The sequence below is a fragment of the Apodemus sylvaticus genome, chromosome 5 (genome assembly GCF_947179515.1).
Source record: "Apodemus sylvaticus chromosome 5, mApoSyl1.1, whole genome shotgun sequence".
Taxonomy (NCBI): domain Eukaryota; kingdom Metazoa; phylum Chordata; class Mammalia; order Rodentia; family Muridae; genus Apodemus; species Apodemus sylvaticus.
Window position 1 is genome coordinate 31,394,253 of NC_067476.1, and position 17,098 is coordinate 31,411,350.

The 17,098-nt window shown below is 40.3% G+C and overlaps 1 pseudogene; it reads right to left on the reverse strand.

The window, feature by feature from the left end:
• The window catches only part of LOC127684747 (ATP synthase subunit O, mitochondrial-like), a 30,455-nt pseudogene extending 14,018 nt beyond the window's left edge, over positions 1-16,437 (reverse strand).
• Positions 16,438-17,098: the final 661 nt, after the last annotated feature.

A 17,098-nucleotide genomic window follows, 5' to 3' on the forward strand; every position in this document is an offset into this window, starting at 1 on the left:
GCCCATATCTCAACATAGTAAAAGCAATATACAGCAAACCGGTAGCCAACATCAAACTAAATGGAGAGAAACTTGAAGCAATCCCACTAAAATCAGGGACTAGGCAAGGCTGCCCCCTCTCTCCATATCTTTTCAATATAGTTCTTGAAATCCTAGCTAGAGCAATTAGACAACATAAGGAGGTCAAAGGGATACAAATTAGAAAGGAAGAAGTCAAACTATCACTATTTGCAGATGATATGATAGTATACTTAAGTGACCCAAAAAACCTCTAGTAGAGAACTCCTATAGCTGATAAACAACTTCAGCAAAGTGGCTGGCTATAAAATCAACTCAAGCAAATCAGTAGCTTTTATAAACTCAAAGGGTAAGCAGACTGAGAAAGAAATTAGGGAATGACACCCTTCACAATAACCACAAACAGTATAAAGTATCTTGGGGTGACTCTTATCAAACATGTGAAAGATCTGTATGACAAGAACTTTAAGACTCTGAAGAAGGAAATGGAAGAAGACCTCAGAAAATGGAAAATTTTCCCATGCTCATGGATTGGCAGGATTAATATAGTTAAAATGGCCATTTTGCCAAAAGCAAAATACAGATTCAACACAATGCCCATCAAAATCCCAACACAGTTCTTCATAGAGTTAGAAAGAGCAATGCTCAAATTTATCTGGAATAACAAAAAACCCAGGATAGCTAAAACTCTTCTCAACAACAAAAGAAATTCTGGGGGAATCAGTATCCCAGACCTCAAGCAATACTACAGAGCAATAGTGTTAAAAACTGCATGGTATTGGAACAGTGACAGGCAGGTGGATCAATGGAATAGGATTGAAGATATAGAAATGAACCCACACACCTATAGCCACTTGATCCTCGACAAAGGAGCTGAAACCTTCCAGTGGAAAAAAGATAGCCTTTTCAACAAATGGTGCTGGTTCAACTGGAGGTCAGCATGCAGAAGAATTCGAATTGATCCATCCTTATCTCCTTGTACTAAGCTCAACTCCAAATGGATCAAGGACCTCCACATAAAGTCAGACACTCTGAAGTTAATAGAAAAGAAACTGGGGAAGACCCTTGAGGACATCGGTACAGGGGGAAAGTTCCTGAACAGAACACCAATAGCTTATGCTCTAAGACCAAGAATAGACAAATGGGACCTCATAAAATTACAAAGTTTTTGTATTGCTGTTTCTTAGAAGCCTGTTGCTTTGGGGGGTTTTTTTTGTTTGTTTTTTATATTTTGGTTTTTTGAGACAGAGTTTCTCTGTGTAGCTCTGGCTGTCCTGGAACTCACTCTGTAGACCAGGCTGGCCTCGAACTCAGAAATCTGCGTACCTCTGCCTCCCAAGTGTTGGGATCAAAGGCGTGTGCCACCACCGCCCAGCAAGCCTGCTGTTTTCTAATAAGAGACAGAAAGGAAATGGATCTGGACTGGAGGGGAGGGGAGAGGGAACTGGGAGGAATGGATGGAGAGGAAACTGCAGTCAGGATATATGATATTTCAGAAGAATATTTTCAATAAAAGGAAAACAGTGTTTTTACTTCCCTGTCTGTAGACCTTAATATAAAGCTGTTCAGTTTTGTTGCACAAGATATTTTGTATTGGTCTTGAGGCAAGATCTCACTCGTTACTGCTGAGCTGGGCAGCATCCTTAGGTCATAGGTCTTCCCACAATGGCACTTAGATGTCCTCTCCAGAGCACAGGGTGAGACTTACTCTAAAATTCCCTCTGTGACCAAGCAAAAATGCTCCCAGAGGAACACAATTCCCTCCATCCTCTGCTAAATCACTCCAGCCATGAGAGATATCAGTCTATCCTATGAAGAGGACACGTAAGCCTCGGTTATCTACTCTCCTGAGTCTCCTACTTAGTATGTATAGTCTGTGCATATACATATGCACATAAAACCAGTTCCTTTCCTTGTTAATCTGTTCACTGCCCATTTATTTCAGTAGCTTAGATATTGAAGCTTTGGAAAATAGAAAGTTCTGTTAACCATTATTTAAAGGACTGTAAGGACAGTTAAGTTGAAACCTGAAACGGTCTTCCCTTTTCTGAGTTTAGTCTTTCCACAGAGAGACCAATAAAAAGGTAGAGTGGCCCTTTCTCGATATCATTGTCAGTGGTATGATACACTTGTGGGGGACACAGAAGATTTATCTAAAAAGATCTAGGCCATGGATCCTGGACTTCAGCGACCAGGGACACAAATGGTTGAGCAAACCGAGATCAATGTTCCAGAAATGGGAGGAGCAAAGCCCAAAACAGGAACTGGGAGATGGTGTTCCCTGCAGAGGGCAGGAAAGCGACATGCTTTGCAGAAGGGGTTGAGATTCAAACCAAAAGCACCATTTCCAAAATTCCATGAGGAGAGTCTAGACATGGTTTTCAAATACCTCTCCCATAGTCCCAACATGTTTCGCACTCCCATCCACGGTGCTATGGTCTTCGTGGTTTTTAAGATCTGAGGAAGAGCTTTGAAAGAACATCTGTCCTCAGCTCCACTTCCAGAGATTCTGTCTTAGGCTGCGATGCCGCTGGGCATTGTATCTGGTTGCATGACTCTAGTGTGTGGAGTCAGGAGAGTAACACAGTCTCAATGATGCTCACTGCGTCTCTAGAATTGCTGCTCAGAGCCACAGCACAACACACCTAAACCTTAAACAAAGCATTGGATCCCAGACTATGATCATCTGTCTAGACCGCTCTAACAAGATCACTGTCTAGAAAACAGCAGATAAGCAACAGAGATGTATTTTTTCCTGCCTTAGAGGATCAGAGCTTAACACCAAGGCATCATCAAATCCAGCCTTTAGTGCAGGGCTGTTTCATGATTTGTGGGTGACAGTGTGCTCCCGAGGCAGAAGGAGCAAATGTGCTCTCTTGGGTCTCTTTTCTCAGCCTTTCCACACTCAGGGAGGCCCAGTCCTGGTGAGTGATTACCTGCTGAATGAAAGCTCCACTTCCCAATGCGATGACATTGGGTGTTAGGGTTCAGCATAAGAATTTTGAAAGGCTGCCAAAGTGCAGACCATTACAGAGGTGAATTCGTTCATAAGTCCAGCTCTTATACCTACTCCAGAATTGATACCTGGATCCAAAATGAGGAGGGGCTCAGCAGTCTACCCTAGAACAGTACCTCTAGGTAAGCCTTGGATAGTTAGGCTAGAGAAATTTTATACTAAAAAGTGTTGAGGCAGCTGGTGGACATGTGTGTGTGCCTTTGTGTGTGTGTGCACTTTCTGAGTCTCTGTGTATTACTTACCAAGGAGGAATCATCTCACAACTTCTGTTTCTTTACATGAGACTCACTTCTATATCAATAGCAAAGTATAAAACAAGAAAGCAAAGGATCCTTTAAATTTACCTTTTGCTGACATTTTATCCTGTACTGCCCACCTCAGCCTCCTGAGACAGCTAAAGACTGATTATTATTTAACAGGGGCCATTAAAATAATGGCCAAAACATCAACTTTTATAATACAAACACCAAATTAAACCCCAGGCATATGCTTTCTGTGTTCTACTTGTTTCAAAATGCATTCAACTTAGCACCTTGCATTCTCCCTCCTCAAGGTTTTGCTTGATAGTCAACCTTGTTTCACAAGAGATAAAGAGAGCTAGATGGTCTTGAGAAGTAGGTTGCCTCTGATCACATTTTTGTTGATACCAAAGATGAAAAGGAGGATAGAAAGAATGGACAAACCGGAAAGTTAGGGGAAAGGAATGTGGAATGTCTTCCAGGCAGCACATAACCCATTTCATTCCCAAATTCATCTACATCTATATACCATATAACTATAGACCCATAATCTTGGGCCCATACAAGTCTAAACCTGTCAAAACAGTCATAATGGTAAGAGGAGGCCTTGTAGGGTTTCACATCTCCTTGATAATGTATTGGCTACTAATAGATTCTGGAAGATTCTGTTTTCAGTTGTAAACATTACACAATGAGTTGTTACAAACCCACAGATAAACAGATGGCCCTGCTTGAAGTCAGTGAGTCACAAAATAAAACTAAATAAATAAATGTATGAAGGAGTTTGAGGGGGTGGTTTGGCAGGGTATATCTTTAAAATTGTAAAAGAAAAAAAGTTAATGAAATGTTTTAAAAGATGAGGCCTATGGTAGGTCTGAAGTCATGGCAAGTGTACCCTATTAAAGGGGACTCTGGGGTTGCTAGTCTCTTCTCTGTTTGCTTCCTGTTCACCATGACATGAGCAGCTTACTCGACCAGGCCCTCCCTATGTAATGTGCTGTCTGCATGATCCATAGTCTCCAAAGCTAAAAGAGAAATGACCATGGACGGAACACTCCAAAATCCCGTGTATAAAAACAAAACTTTCCTATTTTTAAGTTGATGGATCTCAGGTATTTTGTTTTAGGAAAGGAATTCCTCCACTTATGTTAGAGAATGAGTGAAGATCAAATAACCTCAAAGTCAATTCATATTTTGCCATTAAATATGTTCACATCAAACCAAGTTCCACCGCCAAATGAGAAAAACATTTTTATTAAATTTTGACTTCCACAGTTATGGATAAAGTATTGGGAATTTAAATCCTTTTAGAAAACTATATCCTTTTTTTAAATTCGATATATTTTTTATTTACATTTCAAATGATTTCCCCTTTTCTGGCCCCCCACTTCCCGAAAGTCCCGTAAGCCCCCTTCTCTCCCCCTGTTCTCCCACCCACCCCTTCCCACTTCCTTGTTCTGGTTTTGCCCTATACTGCTACACTGAGTCTTTCCAGAACCAGGGGCCACTCCTCCGTTCTTCTTATACCTCATTTGATGTGTGGATTATGTTTTGGGTATTCCAGTTTTCTAGGTTAATAACCACTTATTAGTGAACGCATACCATGATTCATCTTTTGAGACTGGGTTACCTCATTAAAACTATATCCTAAATTTCATATATTTTCCCTGACAAACCCAACATTGCATTTAAGGTTACTTGCGGCTTTATGAAAGTGAATGTTTTAGTTCAAATTATGCTATCTCACTTTAGATTTGTAAAGGAGCTTTCTAAGTTAGATGATAGTTAAGTTACAGAAAGGAAAATGTGTGAAATGACAATAAAATTTATTTTTCTAACCTTTGTGTTAGTTTTCCCAGGAAGTTGTGAATAAACATCAATGTACCCACATAGGGCAGAGACAGACTAAATAAGTACCCTACACAAGTCTACCACACTAAAGCATCCGAGTTTAGTGTTGCTGCATTCAGTAGCATAGGTGATTCGGGGGCAGCTGCCTCTCTAGAAAGCTCACCCCAATGATGGGGGCCAGAGGTGAACTGAATCCCCAAAACTGCCTAAAAGTGCTCTCCTTGGGAACAGATCCTCCCAGCCAAGAATGGTAAGGGATCCCATGAGTCTCATAGTCTGGGTTTCCTGTCTTATGAGGCTCCCTTCTCTCTTAGGCAGTAATGCACTAATCAGGACAAATCGTTACACAACACCAGCAGAGTTAGTAAATATTTTCAGGGGTTTTCAGGTAGGCAACTTGAGGGAAACCCCTGTGGTGGTTGATATGATTGCCAATTCCACAGGTTCTGGAATCACTAGGGGAAAAAACCCATCTGAGAGGGCTTATGAGGAATTACCTAGAACAGGTCAACTGATTGGAAGACCTCCTTTAACTGTTGACAGTACCACCCCATGGCTGGGGGGCCTGGACTGAATTAAAAGAAAAAAATAAATTGAACACAAGCATTCCTCCCCCTGCCTCCTGACTGTGGATGTGATGTGACCAGCTGTCCCAGGCTTCTGCTGTCTTCACTTCTTCATGTACTGTACTCTGACAGTGACCTCCAAACAAACCTTTCTATCTGTAAACTGCTTTGATCAGGAATCTTATTACAACCATGATATAATTAACTGACGTAGTATTTATTTATAAATTAGATAAAAAAATTAAATCACCAACAGTTTAGCTCTTAAAACTATGAGGGGTTAATCATCGCACCAGGGTACTGCCTTTTTCTGATGAAACTTGGAACCAGTTAAGGATTGTCTGGCCTGCAGTTCCTTACCACCTTGCTGGGGGGTTGAACAAAGTCAAGGGATGCCAAGCCTTCTTGTGACCAAAATGTAAAGAAATTATGCTCAGATTTCCTGAGTTTTCTGAAAAAAAAAAACAAAAACTGTCACCTGTTTATATTTGTGACCTTCCCAAATATGCATATGTTCAAAATACCTTTGAATGTGATATTGCTGAGAGGCCTCAAGGCTGTGATGTACTCATTTGGCCATTATTTGTTGAGCTGCATATTATGTGTCAGAAGGAGTACAAGGCCCTTGAGATACAATGGTGGATAAAAAGCCTTTGTTCCACTTACAATATAGTAGAGAGATATTAATGGTCTCTAAGGAAGGAAAGTTAAGCTATACATATGAAAGAATACAGGTTTTTTTGATCCCACAATCATCGGATTCTCTTAACTTGCACTGCATGCCTTGAGATAATTTGAGCCTTTTGCCTCTGGATAAGGTGAGAATAGAATGTGGCTAATAAAAATAACTAGCATTTATTGAGCCTTCTATAGCAGGCCTTTGCTAAGCACAGCCATATAATTATCTCATTTTATCCCCAAATGACTCAACTAGGGTATACAATTATTGTTCCTATTTTACGAGTAAGAAAACCGACTGTTAGAGAAAAAGAAAGAACCTTTTCAGGCAAACACAACCGGTCCAAAAGCCTTTAATTATTTTCCCTAAATCCAAAGAGCTCCGAAAACCAAAAAAAAAAAAAAAAAAAAAAAAAAAAAAAAAAAAAAAAACCTTTTCATAATCATTTAACATGAACCAATACCTTCATCTATAATCTTTGTATTTTTTTATTAGGGAGAAAATTCCTATATTTTATACACTTCTCTACAGAAATAGTGATAAGGCCCTATAAAATTGTGTAGGAGGTTTTATGAAGCATGTTATCACACACTGTCTAACTTTATAAATGAAAAAAACAATTCTATTCAAATTCAGATGATTTATCTCTAGACTATTCTTATCAGATGAATCCTCAATAACCTTTTAGTAAGTCTATGATACACAGGTCAGATGGCCCCATTATTCACCATCTACATTACTAAAAGGAAAAGACCAATATAAACAATTGTTCAGATACACTGCGAATAAATTGGTAAGCAGAATTCATGGTTTGCCCCATTTGGACGAGTATGTCACCTGAAGAAGAAGAAAGAACTGGTAGGAGGTATTTACATCTCATCTAGACTACATATGATTTCTCAAGGAGGGTGAAGGTTTTTACTTAAAGCCTTTAGGAAAGTTTTAGAAAGACTGTAAACAGTAGAATGCCTCTTTGTTTTGAGAACATTTCTCACCCAGTGTAGATGAACCACAAGTATGCGAATACATCTGTAACAATTTAGATTGGGCAAAAATATGACGCTTCGAAATGCATTATTAGCGCAAACAAAGGTGCAGGCCAGGTTCGAGGGGATGAATTCACATAACTTCAGATGACATTGGACATAGAAGATAAAGAAAAAGGCAGAGCCTAGAAAAGGCCACAGCACCACAGCGTGGGCACTTAGAAAACAATTGTTAAGATAAAGTGTGTGAGAGAGCACATCCCATGGCTTTCAATATAAGACTGTAAGATTTATCAACCTCTACTGACAAAAATAAACACATGAAAGGAAACATGCAATCAGGGAATGAAGGTCTTCTTAAATTGTATCTTTATTTTATATGCCTGGCTGTTTGCATGCATGTCTGTGTACCACATGTATGCCTGGTGCCTGCAGTGGATTGAAGAGAATGTTGGATGCCCTGGAACTGGAGTTACAGACAGTTGTAAGCAGCCATATGGGTCCTGTAAATTGAACCGAGGTCCCCTGTAAGAGAAGCCAGTGCTTTTAGCCACCAAACCATCTCTCAAGCCCCAATAATAAATTTCTTTATTTTTTTTTCTGAGTGCCTTGCTGCTTGTCCCCAGATGCTTTGCACAGTACTTTAATAGATGTTACATGGAGGATTTTGACTGTTTTCTATAAGAAACAGTAGTGTTTGTGAGGTTGCGACTTCTATACTGCCATTGAAGCAACTGAAAAATTATTCACCCATTAATTTGGGGGCAGGGATAGAAAACTTGCAGTTGAAGATATTAAATATGCCATCCCAGAAGATGTCATCTTCTGAAAGTAATTTTGAGTTTGAGGTGATCAAAAAGAAACATTCAGAAACAAAACAAAAGCCCACAAAGGTACAAAGTGTCCCTCTTCCTCTTTCTAAGAGAAAGGATAAAAGTAAGAGTTTTAGGATCGGCAAACATTTATTGAGCTTCTAATCACGACTAGACACTGGGCAAGAAAATCCACAACACATGAGCGCCTGTGTAAAGTATTCACCTAGGATGCATAATACGCGTGCGTACACAGACACCCAGTTAATAAGACTTTGTTGTGCCATTTGGAGCTAATGAGACAATTCAAATAATAACATGAAAACTGCTATCTCTGTACAATTATATCATTTTAATAATCCCATCATAAAAAAGATACTCTTACTCAAATGTTCTAGTCACCTGTACTGAATTGACTTAATCTGAGAAGCCCCTGATAACAGTTATCTAATCAGAATCTTAGCATCACTGCAAGTTTGAAGAGCGCTTCTGAGGCTCACTTTCCTTAATGTGAAAAACACCCAGCTATTAAAAGGAAACAGAGATCAAAAGCATCCCAGTCCATGAACAGACTACTTCTCTGACCCACCCTTCTGTGACTAATTCCCCTCTATCAAATGCTTATGCTTTCGTTTTAGGGGATGTAATCTCCCTGTGATTGTTGGTGAGAATGTCCTAGATGCACCAAGGAAAACTTGAACTTCATGGTCAAGACAGAAATGACTGTTTAACAGAACAGTGTGAGGGTAAAAATACTAAAACACACAGTAAGATGCTGTGACCATGTATGAGTGAAAGGAACACAAGACAGTCTACTAGGCAGATGGAAGACCACTGCAACAGCAGCTCTTTCCTAAAGTTTACAAGCAACAGTAGTTTGACATAGCTCCTCCACAATTATTCTATGTAAAGAACATCATCAATCAGTCCAATGGTATCAGGTAAAAATATAAAGTATTGACTTAACATAATAAATAGGGATACCAAATTATGAGGCTTTAGGAGCTAAAGGGATGGCTCAATGGTTAAGAACATCGGCTGCACTTCCTGAGGGCCAGAGATTGGCTCCCAGCATCCAAATCACAGCCTCCTGACACTCCAGGTCCAGGAGAGCCAAGCCCCTCTTCTGACCTACAAGGCCACCTGCACGCATATGCACACACACACACACACACACACACCATGAATAAAAATGAAACATCTTTGGAAAAATGGACTTTTAAATTCTATCCTCTTCATCTTTAATGTCTGCATCACTCTTTCAACAGGATGGGGTTTCTATTATGGAGCAGGGACTGGGCAAGGAAGGCCTTACTAAATGACAACATGTCACAAGGTCTTTGCCACGGTGCCATCGTCTTTTATAGATGCCATAAGCTGGTGGAAATTTGGGAGAAACGTGATTTTGAGGACGTCACTAGGCGCTAGCTCTTTGAAGTTATTAATATATGTTTACTTCTTCTTGCCTTTTTCCTATAAATCCATCTTGATTCCAAATGCTGGAAGTTTCACAGGGACATGTGGACTCCAGGCCACATATTAAATCAGGGCTGTGCTAGAGAACTTGGCACGGTCACAGGGGATCAGTAGATCTCATGGGGCATCCTTGTTTATAAACACATTTTTATGATGAGAATAAGGAAATCAATATATTCACACACTCTACCCCAAAATAGACCAAGCTGGATATTTATGTGAATAGCATAGTGGAACATAAACATGATGAAGAGCTAGAAATGTCAAAGCAAAACTTCCATACCTCCGAAATTGCCATGTCTAAATAATTAAAGAAATTCAATAGATGAACCCACTAGGTTCTACCAGACAACCCTATCTAATGGTCACATAACATGCTATGTAAGGATCGCATTAGCTATTAAAATACTTGGGACACACTAAGTTGCTGCAAGGACAGAGCATAAACAAAAGAATTCTCATATACTCCTTAAGCATTTTTCTCCAGAGACACCAAGGTCCTCTAGATATGTTTTGGGGGCATGTTTATCAGGGTATTTTTTAATGAAATGTTTAAGTACATAAACAGGAAACTCCTACCCCAGCTTTCTTTCCAAGGGGATAAAATTTCCCAAAGTCCCAGATGAATCAGAAAAAGAGTTAATGACTACATTTAGGTATTTACACAATGTAAAGCAGATACACAGCAACATAAAATAAGATTATGGAGCAGACCTTAGTCTTATCCACAAGCAAGGTATGGTTACTATCCAAGCAGAGGTTTGCACTAATTGGAGCCTGGTCCAAAATGGACGTTCAAAGACCTTAAATCTAGGAGTCATACCAAGAACTGGCAATGGCCCTGTGTAAAGAAGGCCATGCAGAGCAAGAGTGGCTGAGCTTGAGCACTGATCCACTTCTAGTCAAATAAATCAGAAAAAAAGAATTAGGATAAAGTCGCAGCTGCAGCCTCCCACAAGCAGGATATCCACATCAGATCTGGCAAGTCACTTAATTCTCAGAACTATTATGTCTTCTACAATAGGGACATGAACAACACATATCTCAGTGCTTCTTTGTAGAGAAAAATCATGGTCTATGTAGTCTTTGTCATTCACATACACACTGAAAGGAGCTTCTACTCAAGCACTTGGAATCTAGGGTTCAACATTACTTTTATTATGGCCTCCATGACAACGGCCTCTATGATGGTTTGAATACTCTTGACCCCGGGAGTGACACCATTAAGAGCTGTGGCCCTGTTGGAGTAGGTATGGCCTTGTTTGAGTAGGTATGTCACTGTGGATGTGGTCTTTAAGACCCTCGCCCTACTTCCCTGGAAGCCAGTTTTCCAGTGGCCTTCAAATGAAGATATAGAACTCTCAGCACCTCCTGCACCATATCTGCTTGGATGCTGCCATGCTCCTGCCTTGATGATAAAGGGCTGAACCTCTTAACCTGTAAGCCAGCTCCAATTAAATGTTGTCCTTATAAGAGTTTCCTTGGTCATAGTGTCTGCTCACAGCAGTAAAACCCTAAGACAGCCACCCAAGAAAAATACACCAAATATGAAACTTTGAAAAAAAGAACTGTCTCACTTATAAAGGAGATCTCCAGGGCGGGGAGACACAAACGCCTGATAAAATGAAGACTGTGCCTCAAAGAAAATGTGTTTGGAGAGATTTGAGAAATTCAAAATAAAGGTGGCCCAAGGGAAAACGTCCTCATGAGTGATTCTTTCCAATTCTTGGAAAGTTTGCCTCCCCCTACCTCCCCAACGCTCCCAGACACCCCACCCCATCCCCACCCCCGCTCCTTGCAGGAGTACAAACTACTCAACCTGGACAGGAGAATTGTCATGAAAGCCTGGCTCTGCACAATGATAACCCTAAAAGCAAAATCTATGACATGAGCAGATGGAGGTAAGGAAAGTAGGTCAGTGGGTCTAAGTAGAAACGGATGCCATTTTCTTCCCTCTTTGGAAATATGTGTGTGTACAACTATATACGTATGTGTCCACATTACGGAGGATTTAACCAAAACAAAAAAGAAGAAGAAAGAAAGAAAAGAAATGTCTCCACATTAATATCTCAGCCCACAGATACAGTATACATTGATAATTCAGAATAATAAATATTTCCTGGTTTTTAAAGTAATCTGCAGTCACAAGAGGAACTCTGAGAAGTTGCTGTTTTGTGAGAGAAATGCCTACTCCTTGCATAATATTGCTTTTGTCAGTGTAACAAAATGCCTGTAGCACAAAACTTAAAGAAAATTCCTTCAGCTTCACAGTTCAGAGACTCAGACCAGGCTTACCTTGCTCTGAGGAGAAACAGCATATTGAGAAGTTCATGAAAGAGGAAGGTTCCTCATCCCAGGGTGACTGGGAAAAAAAGAAAGAAACAAGAGGTGGCCAAGATCCCAATATCCCTCCCAGGACACATACCCAGTGAATTAACTTCTCCCATTTGGCACATTTCATAAAGGTGCCACTACCTCTCAACTGTGCCACCATCTGGTAATCAAGCCTTCTATGCATGGCCTTTGGGGAACATTTTAGATCCAAACCATCAGCTTTATTTAGAAAATCTCCATTCTTAGTGATATCCTTCTTTGACCAGAAGGGAACCAAGACTAAATCTTTAGAGAATCCGTGAGCAGGAAAGTGCTAGCTCACTCTATCCTTGTTCACAGTTCTTAGCCATCTTCTCTTACCCTGGCCTCTCACTCCACCTTTCAAAAGAGTCTGGGAAGTCTGGAGTTGAAGACAGTTCTTTATCTGTAATAGTTATATACTAATTTCTGCAACTGGTTTTGTATGTAGACACGATATATAAACCTCTATTTCCTTTTCTCTCTTAATCTGTCTTTTTATAGAAAGTCCCAGCTAAAGGGGCATGATGGATGAAGAAGAAATTCATTTGACTTTCACATCCCTTCTTTTTTCTCCTTTCCTTCTTTCCTCACTATATATTCATTAGATCAGAGGAAGCATAAAGCTGCTTCAGGTGACCGACTGAGCCATATCAAGTCACCAAGAGGAAACATTTGGAAGGCTGGGTTAGAAGTGTGTGCAATGCCCTGTAGCTAAATAACTAAAAATTTATAAGATAAACTAAAATAAAAGGCTATGTGAAGCCATCCACATAAATATTGATAATAAGCATTAACTTATTCCAGTGCATTTGGGAAGAATGTGTCCACATGTGGAACCCTTACATTGCTAATCTGAGTAGAAACCAGACACAAATTCAGGGCTCACTTCAAAATGTGTCAGCTTCACTGCATCAGTATTACCGTGAGCTTATCTCTTTTCTGCAGATGGGGGACCTAAAAGAAACTGATAAACTTCCTTTCTAGCTTCTGTATTCAGAAATGATGGTTATTTTTGCTGGTGGCAATACATGAAAAGAATATTCAAATGTTACGCGTACACTGTTGTCTAGAATTTAAACATGAAACATTCCCTCCAGGAGGGAGGAAGCAGTTCATAAGAGTTGGGAGGTAAACAAAAGGTCACATGTCTGGGAAAACAGAGATTTGTAAGATTCTTAAAGGACCTTCCCCAGTTTTATAGAATGGTTACAGTGCTGAGGAAGAAGATTGGCCGACTGAGTAGACATGTATGTAGTATTTCTCCAAGGAAACGTCAATCACACAATATATACAGACATACCCTCCACCCACCACCACCACCACCACCACTACCACCCCTTGTGTGTGTGTGTGTGTGTATGTTTGTGTTTTTGTGTGTGTTTGTATGTGTATGTATCCCTATTTCTATTTGGACATTGTCTTGAGAAAGGCACTGCAGTCCTGTGGACTATGTCATAACTCACAATCCAGGCTATATTGCCATTTTCTTTATGAATACATTTTTCCAAGGAGCGGGTAAAATGCATAGACGGCTATTAAAAAGGAGCTCACTGGTGAATGACATCTTAATGAATCTGTTGTTTTATTAACAACTGTGGAAATATTTTTCAACCCCAATTGTAACTACCCTCTGGCAACCAAACTACAAAAAAAGTTCTCTCCTATTGCTCAATAATCCTGGGAGGAGCTTAAGAAATGTCTTCAGTACAGATCCTGTGAGCAGGCCCATAGCAGCTGCCGATGGCCACCGACGTCATCAGAGTTATCAATATATGTGGATCTAGACCTCTCTGATAGGCAGAATAAGAGGGCAATAGTTAACAACCATGAGAATCTGACAGGGTCCTCACTCTTGTGCATATCCAAATCATGAGGCTGTGCAGATAAAAAGAAGAGTCACTATTTACAAGAAAGGCTAGAGGTTACATGGAGGAGGAGAGAAAGGGCTAAGAATTTCAGGCACTGTTAAATTCCAGTTCTAAGAAAGGGTGCTACATGACTACCTGAAGCCATAGAAGAATACATCTCTCCAAACGAAAGAAGCAATAACTCCTACCCCATAAACATACAATCACTGCTGCTTCCACCACCACCACCACCACCACCACCACCACCACCACCACCACCATCACCATCACCACCATCACCACCACTACTATCACCACTACCATCACCACCACCATCACCACCACCACCACCACCAACACCAACACCATCACCACCATCACCACCACTACCATCACCACTACCATCACCACCACCATCACCACTACCACCACCATCACCATCATCACCACCACCACTACTACCACCACCATCACCACCTCCATAGCAATGTGCTCATGAGCATACAGACACACAGCCTCTTACAGGAATTTGATGGTGACTTCAAGAGAAAATCACAGTGGCTTCCTCCTACCTCAGATGTACCAGGAGTCTGACACACGTTGTTTTCCACATCCCCATGACAACAAGCAAGAATGACTCTCATTTTACAGGTAGGAAATCTTAAATTTAAGGCAAAAACAAAATTACACAGCTGGAGATCTAACAAGTAGAGACAGAACCAAGCTCGTATGACCTCAAACGGAGACCCTCTTCATACTGCCTGCCATACATAAGGATGCTCTTAATTTTGCCACAGACATGAGAACACATACTCAGTAATATTAGCTCCACATGCCTACATCTGGCTCAATAGATCAACCAAACTCAAAGAGGAGTGACACTAAGAGAAAGTTTGATCGAGATTCTCCTAAAATACATCCTGGAAACAAATTCTCCCATACTATTTCTGTAATGAGTTCTCTGGCTTTTTATTGTCTCCAGTTTCCATTTGCTGAGGTTACACTTCATTACGCAGAATTCTCTGGAAACAAAAACATCTCACATCAAAGCAGAACTTGTTTTCTGACCTATTTTTGATGATCATCGGAAACAATGAGGTTTCTGTGAGTCTCTTTCTCCTTCGTGCGCACACTGGCTTTGTGATTACCCCTCATCTTCCATAATTCTTCACACCCCGGGGCGATTACTGCATTTTGTAAAATGCACAGTTTTAAAAGGGCTTTCCATGCAGAGTTACAGAAACTGAATGCCGAATTTCTGAGCAAAGAACCCTTCCTTAAGGCATTGTGGATTATGCTTTCCACACTAATGAGTAAGGATGGAGACAGTGCCTTTAGAGCCCCACAATGTACTGAAAATGCCCCACATAATTGCTCTTTTTGAAGTCGTTCTTTGGTGCCTGTCTGTGGATGAGCTTTATCCGCCACGTTTGCCCTTAAGCTCAGCTGTTACTCGTTTAGCCACTTAGCTGACCACGTCTCTCTCTCTCTCTCTCTCTCTCTCTCTCTCTCTCTCTCTCTCTCTCTCTCTCTCTCTGTAGAGATATAAATCAGAAATCAGACGTAGCCCAATCCGAAATCTTTCTATGCCTGTAAAGTGCTCAACCACTAACTGTCTGCATCCAAGCTCTGGTTGAAAGCCATGGGCTTACTTACAAACCATTGGCCTAAAACGCATGCCAACCATAAATAAAACCACCCAGTCATGCCCAATCAGCACTGTACATGACCTTGGGCTACATGACCCCAAATCTCCTGGGCTTTGTTGTAACATGGTTAAAACTGAAGACGTTTAGTCTTTTTAAACTGAATTAATAATTCCAAGAATTGGATCAAAGTAGAATTTCTAGGACTTTCTTTTTTATTAAACTCTTAATAAGCTGAAGAGCCAAAGATGTGTGGCATTGATTGTAGTATTATATTAGTTATGTAATATTATTTGATGTAAATGAAAATAAAGGGGGGCATTGACTTTCTCAATTAGAATTGAGACCATTCTAATGCTTCTGTAAAGAGAAATGATGGTGTTGTGGGAGGGACTTTAATCACTCCAGAGAATTTCAACATTCCTGTAAAGCAATTCAAATTAGGTCTACTGAAGACATCTCTAAGCTTTAAATTAAGCAAGGAGCCCAAAGGACTTTACTGTTTGACAACAAACAACACCAGATCTACCAAAATCTTAATTTTCTCATCTGTAGAGTAAGGCTTGCAGTTCCTCCTTTAGAAAACTTGTGAAGGTCACTTAAGGTCATGTCTGTGAAAGTTCTCCATAAACTATAGCAGGTATGTCACAATGTCAGAACCAAATAATGTGAAGCTATCCTCTCCTGTCTAGATAATAAGAGAGAAAGCTAGGCCTCTCTCCCCTCGTCTGCTTCTGTCTTCTGTCAGAGTTCCTTGTGTGCTCTAAGCATACATGTGTTTGTCAGTGCCCAACAACTAAAATCATTAAGAGTGGACCCCAGATGACAGCTGCTAACATCAGAACTATGCTATGTGAATTTATGATCTCACTTCATCTGTGAAACTGTAGATTTTACTCACCATTGACACAGCTTCATGGTCTACTTTCTCCTGAAACACTATCATGCCAACGTATGCAGGACAAGTACCATGCTTAAGTCACCAGCTGCCTCTAAGTCGCCTCCGTATGATTGGATCATTTCGGTCTTTGTGTTACTCAACTCTCATCTCCCATTACAAAATGGGCCCTCTTATTCCTTTGGAAATGTTCCTTTCAATTGTACCCTTAAACCTTCTGTTCTTTCCTCTAGTCTCCCAAGTGGTCACCTCTGGTCTGTTTGCTTGTCCCTTCACTACCCTTGGCCTATGCTAGAACTGGCCTATCTGTCAGGCTGGTTCTCCAGTCTCTCATCTCATCTCCCTCAGACCTTCCTACTGATCACGTTCGACCTCATAATTTTAAGTATCTTCATGTGTGTCCTTATGTCCTTCTCTTGCAGGAATACCAGTTGCATTAGGTTAGGATAAACCTAACCTAAATTACATTTCTATTCTAAGGGACCCATCTCCAAATACAGCCATATAAAAAAAACTTCAATATATGAAATTGAGGAAATATATCTAATTCTATCCATACCACAAGCAGAAACTCAACATCCTGGATTTAAATTTATTTATTTTCTCTTTCTCTCTTGTATGTATGTATGTATGTATGTATGTATGTATGTATGTATATATGTATGTATGTATGTATGTATGTATGTAGGCATGCATGTATGAATGTATA